Source organism: Corylus avellana, chromosome 7 (genome assembly GCF_965113065.1).
Source record: "Corylus avellana chromosome 7, dhCorAvel1.hap1.2, whole genome shotgun sequence".
In the NCBI taxonomy this organism is placed as follows: Eukaryota; Viridiplantae; Streptophyta; class Magnoliopsida; order Fagales; family Betulaceae; genus Corylus; species Corylus avellana.
Window position 1 is genome coordinate 26,704,738 of NC_142496.1, and position 11,640 is coordinate 26,716,377.

Consider the following 11,640-nt stretch of genomic DNA (forward strand, 5'->3'; position numbering starts at 1 on the left):
CAACCAGGTCTGCAATCTCAAGTTTTTACCGTAGTGGGCGGATTTTTAGGCAGCGAGTAACATATGCTTTTGCTGGTGATGTTTGTTTCTTGGTGATATTGCTGGACTTGTGTAGCTATTCAGTAATCTCAGATTAATGCTTAATATATTGCACAAAGTTAGTCTGTTGGTAACTTACATGTCACCAGGTCAGCAATCTAAAATTTTTCCAGTTCTGGGTGGATATTTGAAGACTGGGTAACATAGCTTCTTTTGCCGGTGATGTCTGTTTCATGGTTTTGTGACGTAGTTTCCTATTTCGTGAAGTTTTTTGGAATATTGATGAGGAAGTTGTTTGAAAATATGCCGTTGATCTGTTCACAGGTGGAGGTTATGATTATTAGGGTTTTCTCGTGATTGAGCAAGAGTTTTTGAAGTTGGCCTTTCTGCAGAAATTAGTGAAATGCTTTTTTTTTTTTCCCTTCTTTATTCCACGTGTTGTTTAGATGTCTGCTATACGCTGTTTTCTCAGACATTTCTCTATTCCTTGTTTTGATTTATTTTATAGATTTTGCTGGGAATCGGCTTTTTACAACTAGTGGTATTGGTATTGGTATCGGTTTGTTTTTATTTTTTAAGTCAGCATTAATGTTGTATCTTTATAGTTTGCTAGTTTAGAAATTTCAATTGCCTGGGTATTTGACACGTGATGCTTGGATTGCATGTATTTCAGGTTGGGTTTGTGCAATTTTTTTATGAAAAGCAGCGGTGCTCAGCATGTTTGTTCTGGTTGTTGATTCTGCCAGCATCTAATTGCACCATTCACATATTTTAAAACTTAAAATTTTCAGTTCGATCATTTAGTTGTATGATTTTTTTTATTGTGTTATTGATTCTTGGTTTCAAATATTCTTGTAATTCTGAAAAGCTGTGTGAAGAATGTGGTGCTAATCTATCTACAAAGATGGCAGAGATATTGATTGGGGCTTTCTTTTTCTTGGTCGATAACACCAATAAGTTCTCTTTTCCTGTCAATTTTTAAGTAATTCTGTTTGCTTGTTCTATTTTTTCTTTTGTTCTTGTTTTGATGTTGTGGCATGCGACTGCTTTTCTTAGGCATTACGTTCCAAGGGGATCCTCAATTCTAGAATGAAGTTAGGCTGTCCCTTCGTCCTCCTGTTGTGTTTCTTCCGGTATGTTAGTTGACTCCTTGGTGCGAATAACCCGTATGTGGCCTTTGGACTTCTATTTCTGCACCTAACCATCTTTGGACAGTAAAAACACAGGTTTTTGCTTTATCATCTTGTGATCGACATTTGTGTTTTGAGATTTAGATCGATTTAAGTTACATTGCTGGACTGGTGTCACTAATTGGTAATCTCAGGTTAATGCTCATTACATTACACAGAAAGTCGAGGGTATGTCAACCAGGTCTGCAATCTCAAGTTTTTACGTAGTGGGCGGATTTTTAGGCAGCGAGTAACATATGCTTTTGCTGGTGATGTTTGTTTCTTGGTGATATTGCTGGACTTGTGTAGCTATTCAATAATCTCAGATTAATGCTTAATATATTGCACAAAGTTAGTCGGTTGGTAACTTACATGTCACCAGGTCAGCAATCTAAATTTTTTCCAGTTCTGGGTGGATATTTGAAGACTGAGTAACATAGCTTCTTTTGCCAGTGATGTCAGTTTCATGGTTTTGTGACGTAGATTCCTATTTTGTGAAGTTTGTTGGGATATTGATGAGGAAGTTGTTTGAAAATATGCCGTTGATCTATTCACAGGTGGAGGTTATGATTTGGGTTTTCTCGTGAGTGAGCAAGAGTTTTTGGAGTTGGCCTTTCTGCAGAAATTAGTGAAATGCTTTTTTTTTTTCCTTCTTTATTCCACGTGTTGTTTAGATGTCTGCTATACGCTGTTCTCTCAGACATTTCTCTATTCCTTGTTTTGATTTATTTTATAGATTTTGTTGCGAATCGGCTTTTTACAACTTTGGGTTCTTGCAAAGTTGGCCTGCGGTATTGGTATTGGTATCGGTTTGTTTTTATTTTTTAAATCAGCATTAATGTTGTATCTTTATAGTTTGCTAGTTTAGAAATTTCAATTGCCTGGTATTTGACACGTGATGCTTGGATTGCATGTATTTCAGGTTGTGTTTGTGCAATTTTTTTACAAAAAGCAGCGGTGATCTGCAGGTTTGTTCTGGTTGTTGATTCTGCCAGCATCTAATTGCTCCTTTCACGTATTTTAAAACTTAAAATTTTCAGTTTGATCATTTAGTTGTATGATTTTCTTTTATTGTGTTATTGATTCTTGGTTTCAAATATTCTTGTAATTCTGAAAAGCTGTGTGAAGAATTTGGTGCTAATCTATTTACAAAGATGGCAGAGATATTGATTGGGGCTTTCTTTTTCTTGGTCGAGAACACCAATAAGTTCTCTTTTCCTGTCAATTTTTAATTAATTCTTTTTGCTTGTTCTATTTTTTCTTTTGTTCTTGTTTTGATGTTGTGGCATGCGACTGCTTTTCTTAGGCATTATGTTCCAAGGGGATCCTCAATTCTAGAATGAAGTTAGGCTGTCCCTTCGTCCTCCTGTTGTGTTTCTACTGGTATGTGAGTTTGACTCCTTGGTGCGAATAACTGTTATGTGGCCTTCGGACTTCTATTTCTGCACATAACCATCTTTGGACAGTAAAAACACAGGTTTTTGCTTTATCATCTTGTGATCGACATTTGTGTTTTGAGATTTAGATCGATTTTAGTTACATTGCTGGACTGGTGTCACTAATTGGTAATCTCAGGTTAATGATCATTACATTACACAGAAAGTCGAGGGTATGTCAACCAGGTTTGCAATCTCAAGTTTTTAGCGTGGTGGGTGGATTTTTAGGCAGCGAGTAACATATGCTTTTGCTGGTGATGGTTGTTTCTTGGTGATATTGCTGGACATGTGTCTATTCAGTAATCTCAGATTAATGCTTAATATATTGCACAAAGTTGGTTGGTTGGTAACTTGCATGTCACCAGGTCAGCAATCTAAAGTTTTTCCAGTTCTGGTTGGATATTTGAAGACTGCGTAACATAGCTTCTATTGCCGGTGATGTCTGTTTCATAGTTTTGTGACGTGTAGTTTTTTATTTCGTGAAGTATTTTGGGATATTGATGAGGAAGTTGTTTGAAAATATGTCATTGATCTGTTCACAGGAGGAGGTTATGATTTGGGTTTTCTCGTGCTTGAGCAAGAGTTTTTGAAGTTGGCCTTTATGCGGAAATTAGCGGAAATTAGTGAAATGCTTTTTTTTCCCTCTTTATTCCAAGTGTTGTTTAGATGCCTGCTATATTCTGTTCTCTCAGACATTTCTCTATTCGTTGTTTTGATTTATTTTATAGATTTTGATGCGAATTGGCTTTTTACAACTTTGGATTCTTCCAAATTTGGCTTGCTGTATTGGTATTGGTATCGGCTTGTTTTTATTTTTTATTTTTTATTTTTTAAAGCAGCATTAATGTTGTATATCTATGGTTTGCTAGCTTGGCTATCATAAGTTTAGAAATTTCAATTGCTTGGTATTTGACACGTGATGCTTGGATTGCATGTATTTCAGGTTGGGTTTGTGCAATCTTTTATGAAAAGCAGCGGTGCTCAGCATGTTTGTTCTGGTTTTTTGATTCTGCCAGCATCTAATTGCGCTTTTCACATATTTTAAAACTTAAAATTTTCAGTTCTATCATTTAGTTGTATGATTTTGTTGATTGTGTTATTGATTCTTGGTTTAACTATTCTTGTAATTCTGAAAAGCAGTGTGAAGAACTTGGTGCTAATATGTCTACAAAGATGGCAGAGATATTGATTGGGGTTTCTGTTTCTTTGTCGATAGAGTTTGATGTGGCAATAAGTTCTCTTTTCCTGTCAATTTTTAAGTAATTCTTTTTGCTTGTTCTATTTTTTCTTTGTTCTTGTTTTAATGTTGTGGCATGCGACTGCTTTTCTTAGGCATTATGTTCCAAGGGGATCCTCAATTCTAGAACAAAGTTAGGTTGACTCCTTGGTGCGAATAACCTGTATGTGGCCTTTGGAATTCTATTTCTGTACAAAACCATCTTTGGGCAGTAAAACCACAGGTTTTTGCTTTATCATTTTGTGATCGATATTTGGTGTTTTGAGATTTGGATTGATTTAATTTACATTGCTGGACTGGTGTCACTAATTGGTAATCTCAGGTTAATGCTCATTACATTACACAGAAAGTCGAGGGTATGTCAACCAGGTCTGCAATCTCAAGCTTTTACCGTAGTGGGCGGATTTTTAAGCAGCGAGTAACATATGCTTTTGCTGGTGATATTTGTTTCTTGGTGATATTGCTGGACTTGTGTAGCTATTCAGTAATCTTAGATTAATGTTTGTTATATTGCACAAAGTTAGCCGGTTGGTACCTTATATGTCAACCAGGTCTGCAATCTAAAGTTTTTCCAGTTCTAGGTGGATATTTGAAGACTCTGTAACATAGCTTCTTTTGCCGGTGGTGTCCGTTTCATGGTTTTGTGACGTGTAGTTTCCTATTTCGTGAAGTTTTTTCGGATATTGATGAGGAAGTTGTTTGAAAATATGTTGTTGATCTGTTCACAGGCAGGTGGAGGTTATGATTTGGGTTTTCTCGTGATTGAGCAAGAGTTTTTGAAGTTGGCCTTTCTGCGGAAATTAGTGAAATGCTTTTTTTTCCCTCTTTATTCCACGTGTTGTTTAGATGTCTACTATAGGCTGTTCACTCAGACATTTCTCTATTCCTTGTTTTGATTTCTTTTATAGATTTTGCTGCGAATCGGCTTTCTACAACTTTGGGTTCTTGCAAAGTTGACTTGTCGGTATTGGTATCGGTTTGTTTTTATTTTTTATTTTTTTAAATCAGCGTTAATGTTGTATCTTTATGGTTTGCTGGCTTGGCTATTATAAGTTTAGAAATTTTAATTGCTTGGTATTTGACATGTGGCGCTTGGATTGCATGTATTTCAGGTTGGGTTTGTGCAATTTTTTATGAAAAGCAGCGGTGCACAGCATGTTTGTTCTGGGTGTTCATTCTACCAGCATCTAATTGCACTTTTCACATATTTTAAATCTTAAAATTTTCAGTTCGATCATTTAGTTGCGACTTTTATGCACAGATTGGAGCTTTGGTCAGCATTGCCATTTATTATCATTTGGATCGTGTGAAACTGTTGTATGACTTTGTTGATTGTGTTATTGATTCTTGGTTTAACTATTCTTGTAGTTCTTGAAAGGTGTATGAAGAATTTGGTGCTAATATATCTACAAATATGGCAAAGATTGGGCTTTCTTTTTCTTGGTCAATAGAGTTCAATGTGGCAATAAGTTCACTTTTCCTGTCAATTTTAAAGTAATTCTTTTTGCTGCTTCTATTTTTTCTTTGTTATTGTTTTAATGTTGTGGCCTGTGACTGCTTTTCTTAGGCATTATGTTCCGTGGGGATCCTCAATTCTAGAATGAAGTTAGATTGTCCCTTCATCCTCCTGTTGTTATTCTATTGTAGAATGAAGTTAGATTGTCCCTTCATCCTCCTGTTGTTTTTCTATTGGTATATTAGTTGCCTCCTGGGTGCAAATAACGAGTATGTGGCCTCTGGACTTCTATATCTGCGCAAAACCATCTTTGGACAGTAAAAGCATAGGTTTTTGCTTTATCATATTGTGATCAACATTTGGTGTTTTGAGATTTGGATTGATTTTACATTGCTGGACTGGTCGCTAATTGGTAATCTCAGTTTAACGCTCATTACATTACACAGAAAGTCCACAGAAAGTCATGGGTATGTCGACCATGTCCGCAATCTCAAGTTTTTACAGTACTGGGCGGATTTTTAAGCACCGAGCAACATATGCTTTTGCTGGTGATGTTTGTTTCTTGGTGTTGTGAAGTGTAGTTTCCTATTTCATGAAGTTTTTGGGATAACTAATGAGGAAGATGTTTGAACGTTGATCTATTCACAGGTGGAGGCTGGGTTTTGGGCTTTCTCGTGTTTGAGCAATTGAGTTTGTGAATTTGGACCTTCTGCATAAATAAGCGAAATTCTTTTCTTCTTCCCTCTTTATTTCACTTATTGTTTAGAAGTATGCCATGTGCTGTTCTCTCATACATGTACCTTTTCCTTGTCTTCCTTGTGTTGGGTTTCCATGCATTGCTAGTGGAAGATTTCTTTATCTTTATTGTGAATTTCTAGTTTCTTCCAATACTTTGTTGATTGTTGTTGGGGCTTCTTTTTCAACAGTGGTTAACGCTTTAGGAATTCTTCTTCATAGAAGGGTCTCTTTGAAGATGCTGGTGATCGATTTCAACGAGGTTCTTCTTTGTGTTAGGTGATGCATTGCTACTTGATTCTATCAATTTTGGTTTTTCTGCCAAAAGATTTGTGTTGATTGCTTGCAGGGTAGATTTTCTTCGTCACAGATTAGGGTTCTTTCAATACGTAAGTGATTGCTTTCAGATGTGGTTTTCTTCATATGGTCAAGACTTTCAGGGAAGATCTTGTGTTAGGCTTTGGTACATCATTACTTAATCTGTCATCTTTGTGACGAATTTGGGTTTTATTCCGAAATTTTTATGTTGATTGCCTGCAGGGAGGATTTTACTCGTCATAGATTGGGGGTTCTTTCGATAATCAATTATTGCTTCATGGTGCTTTTCTTTGTTACAATTTAGTGTTTCTTTCGGTATGTCTGATGTTCCCTTTTAGGGAAGATCTTCTTTGTGTTAGGTTTGGATTTGTTGCCGTTAGAGAATTCCCATCATGCTTGTAACAAATTTGGTTTTGCCCAATATTTTGTTTATCATTTGTCGCTAAGATCGCTACAGGTTGTGTTGATCGTTCTTGGGGAGAATCTTCTGTGTTAAAGATTAATACTTTCTTTCAATATGGTGGGGATCACTTTTGTGTGATACTTTTTTTATTTGAGGCAGTAAAGTGTACTTTTGCTTCTTGCTTATGCATCCGAATGCTATGGAGGGGGAGTTGATATGTTTGATGAATTTGGTGCTAATATTTCTACAAGGAGATGAGATTTTGATTGGGGCTTTCTTGTGCCTGGTCAAAAGAGTTTGTTGTGGCGATAAGTTCTCTTTTTCCCTCCTTTTTATAAGGAATTCGTACTGCTTCTTTTAATGCTGTGGCCTGTTGATATTTTCATTGACTCCTGGGGTTAATAACCAGAACATTGCCTTCGGACTTCAATTTCTTCGCCAAACCATCTGATGTTGGACAGTAAAAGCATAGGATTTTGACATGAGCTAGGCATTTTGAGAATTGGATTGATTTATGTTACATTGCTGGATTTGTGTAACTAATTGGTAATCTCATATTGCTGCTCATTACACAACACAAAGTAATTCAGTGGGTGCCTTGTTCAAGATGATCATGATTGCTTTCAATATGATGTTAATCTTTCACAGCTAAGATCGCTACAAATTGTGTTGATTGTTCTCGGGCAGAATCTCCTTTGTTAAAGATCAAGATTTCTTTCAACATGGTGGGTAAAGGGTGGACTTTTGCTTCTTTCTTATGTGTGGTAATGCTATGGAGAGGAGTTATGGTTTCATAGTTATTTGGAAATATATTATATTATTTGATTTTGTCCTTTGATTATTGGTTTCACTATTCTTGTATTTCTTAATGTGAAGAATTTGGTGCTAATATGTCTACACGGAGAGGAGATTTTGATTGGGGCTTTCTTGTACCTGGTCTGCCGAGTTTTATGTGGCAATAAGTTTTCTTTTCCTTTCCTTTTTATAAGGAATTCTTTCTGCTTGTTAAATCTTTCTTTGTTCTTGCTTTAATGTTGTGGTATGTGGCTGCTTTTCTTAGACATTATGTTCCAAGGGGATCAGGAATTCTGGAATGAAATTAGGCTCCCATTGTCCTGTCGTCGTGTTTCTATTGGTATTTTAGTTTTGACTCCTTGGGGCGAATAACCAGTATGTTGCCTTTGGACTTTAATTTTTGTGCAAAATCATGTTTGGACAGTAAAAATACAGGTTTTGCTTTATCCTCTTGTGATTGACATTAGGCTTTTTGAGATTTGGGTTGACTTAAAGTTACATTGCCGGACTTGTCTCTAATTGGTGGTATTCTCATATTAATGGTCATTACATTACACAAAGTAAGTCGGCGGGTGTCAACCAGGTCTGCAATCTAAAGTTTTTCCAATGCTGGGTGGATATTTGAAGACCGAGTAACATAGCTTCTTTTGCCTGTGATGTTTTTTTCAGGGTCTTGTGACATAGTTTCCTATTTCATGAAGTTTTTTGGGATATTGATGAGGTAGTCGTTTGAAAACATGCCATTGATCTATTAACAGGTGGAGGATATGATTTCGGCTTTCTTGTGATTGAGGAAGAGTTTTTGAAGTTGGTCTTTCTGCAGAAATTAGTGAAATGCTTTTTTCCCCTCTTTAGTTCTTGTGAATCAGTGAAATGCCTGTTCTTAGAATAGAATTATAAAATGTCACTGCTTATCCTTCTGATCAGTAGGACAAGAAGAGGAGTTTTTGATCACTCATTTTGTACAAAGGGCAATTGAATGAGAAACTGAAGATTTAAACCCATTTTGAGGTATTCCTGCACTACTGAGTATGTTTGTCCTGGTTCTTGCTTCTACCAGCATCTACTCGTACTTTTCCTAGCTTCTTCTTTTGTCTTAAAATTATTAAATTGTTTTCGTGTTGCAAGCAACTTCTCACGCAGAAGACAGAATGGAGCTTAGGTTTAGGGTTCAGAGTTGTGGACGTCTTCTATGTTCTTGGACACGGTTCAGGCATGCAGCAGTTTTGTGATTTGTGGTTTGCAGTTGCTGCAATTATGATATTTAAAGAATTTGATGTTGACATGTCTAGATGAATTTTGATTTGGGTTTTCTTATTTCTGCTGGTGCTGAACAACTAGAACTTAGCCCCTGATTTCTGTGGATAAGCATCTTTGGGCAGTGAAAGGACAGGGTTTTGCTTTATCCTCTTCATTGACGACGCAAGTTAAGCATTTTGAGGTTTGCATGGAATTAACCTCTGTTTCTAGATTTGTTTTAATCTCTGCATAGTAGGAGATTGTTGCCTGATCAAATTCTATGGCGAAGAGTGTGAGTTAGTTGATGCAAGTTAATGCCTTCAATGTTCTATACAGATATTTGAGCTCCAAGTAACATCTGACTCTATATGCTCTGATGATGAGGGATGTGATTTGGGCTTTCTGATGTTCGAGCAATTGACTTTGTGAATCCTCATCTTTTCCTCTTATTTGGTCTGTAAAGCCTGCAGAATTAAGTGAGCGGTTCTCTCTCTAATAAACAATGGAGTTTCACATTCTCATTTCATGGTTCCTGAGAGGTTTCACCATATGCTGTCCTATGAACATGATCCGCTCTTTGTTTCTTTTATTGTATAGAATCTGGTGAGCGATGGCCTTTTGCAACTCTTTGGCATCTAGCATGGTTTCGCTCATCTTTGGTATTCAATGGAACTGTTCTTCTTTGTACCTTAATGCAGCTTGTTAGGATATCAAGTTGGTGTGCTCATATCGTGTTGCAACTTATGCAGATTGGAGCTTTAGTCAGTGTTGTGATTTATTGATCTGGCAGTTGTGTAAGAGTTGCAGGCTCTAAGAGATAGGGTTCCAAAGTAATGTTTTTATCTCCTGTGTTATTGGATCGTTTGGGCATATAGTATTTTTATGATTTGTGGTTTCCAATTCCTTAAATTATGATATTTAAAGAGGTTAATGTTAATGTATAAATGAAATATCTTTATTAGTGCTTTTTTGTACTAGGGAGGTGGTGTATTGGGACTTTGGCGAGTAGATATACTCTCTTCCTAGTATTACAGGGATAATAAGGATAATCATTGTGGTTTTTTGCGTGTAACTTCATTTTTAGCCTTTGGTTTTTGACTGGTTTATTTTAGAGAGTAGGCAAATAGGGTCTGTTTGTCTAACTTATAAAAATTAGTCTCAAAAGGGAAAAAGATGCAAGCGGGTTTTTCAATGAGAGGCTCCAACCACAAACACGCTCTTTTGCGGGAAGAATTTTGATTATGGCTTTCTAGGACTAGAAAATTAATTAGAAAATTTTGATTATCTAATTAATCGGTTATTGCCACTTTAGCTCGGAATTTTTCATTTCTCGAATTTTCTTTATCTCGTGCCTTGGCCTTTCTTTCTCTCATGGCTTTCCTTGCATTAAGATGTTCTTCCTCACTGCAAATGACAAAATAAAGATGTATTTCCGGTTAGGATCAGCTGAAGCTCGTGACCAACCTGTAGGTGGAATAATCTCGAGCATTGATTGATTCAGTTGTGTAGCTCTAGCGGAAGCTCTGTTACTTGGATCAGCTAATCTCTCCATATGTTAATATGTTACTATTCCACTTCTTCATTGTTAGAGCATGGATTACGGCTATCAGCTTTTCCTTCCTTTTATTGATCTCTTAGTAAATACTTTGTAGGCGGCTTTCGTCTTCAACTGCTCTTTACAGATATCATGGTCCCACTCGAGAAATCCTACTAAGATAGACCATTATACAGGGAATAATTACTCACTGCTCGAAATTAATGGCACAAGTCCGCTCCATGGAAAATAGTTGCATGCCTACGAAGTCTCCCATAAAAAAAAAAGAAAAAAAAAAAAAAGAGATGTTCAGATAAGTACTCTTTACCTAAAAACTTTTTCATTCAATTTATTTTTAAATAATATACTGACTTAAGCATCGGAGTGTCCCCGGTCCTTCTGGGGACCGGCGGATTTTCGGTAACCATTTTCTTTATTTTGCAGGTAGCCGATGGTTGGCCTAGCGATCCAAAACAATGCTTAAACACCGTGTAATAGTACTTTTCTAGTAAAGTGTGTCTATATTTGGAGGTTTTTTTTTATTTTTCTCGTGGGGATGTAAGTGATATATTTCTTCTCTATTAACGTGTGTGTGTGTATGTGCAATTTGCAAAAGTTGATATATGCATCGAATAAAAGAATTGTGACCAACGGCTTGTTTGAGGGTGCATTTAACACTTAAAAGGCTTGTTTGAAAAAAAAAAAACTAGTCGTAAATGGTCAAAAACGCACTTTTGGCAAAAAATTTAAAATAAAGTTTTTGCAGCAAAGCTTTTGACTTGAAAGCTCTATTAAAAGTGAAAGCATAACAACTAAAATGATGCCAATAAAACTTAACTCATCCAATAGTATTTTTAACATCAACAAAATTTTCGGTGAGACTAGGGATACTACAACTTACAAAATTGATGTTGCAGTTTATGATCAACACATGTAAGTTAAAAGTATCAAACAACCAAAACAAAAGAACTTAAGATAAACTAAAACAATCAAAACAAGACTTAAGTCAATTGATTGCATACAATGTCTTTTAATTGATAAAGTTTTCCTCTAAACTGGGTTTGAGGAATTTTCTCCAACCTATTTTATAAAAATGACATATGTCATTTACATGTAAGAAGCACATACTTTTTTTAATTACAAAGATAAAGTTGGAATAAATTTTTTTCAAAAAACATGTGCCTCTCACATGCTATTTAAAAAACATGTATTTCTCACATGAAAAATGACTCATTTTTATAGAATATGTTGGAGGAAATTTCTCCAACCCAATTTGGAA

The 11,640-nt window shown here is 36.0% G+C and overlaps 1 long non-coding RNA gene across 2 annotated transcripts; it reads left to right on the forward strand.

Annotated features, from left to right (window-relative positions):
- The first annotated feature begins 478 nt into the window (after nt 1–478).
- On the forward strand, nt 479–11,012 carry LOC132184451 (uncharacterized). Of its 2 annotated transcripts, XR_009440560.2 has the most exons (3): nt 1,911–9,303; nt 9,425–9,486; nt 9,577–11,012. It is a non-coding gene; the product is annotated as an uncharacterized LOC132184451 (long non-coding RNA). The 2 variants fall into 2 exon arrangements; XR_009440559.2 differs by having other exon boundaries at nt 479–9,303; nt 9,425–11,012.
- Nucleotides 11,013–11,640: the final 628 nt, after the last annotated feature.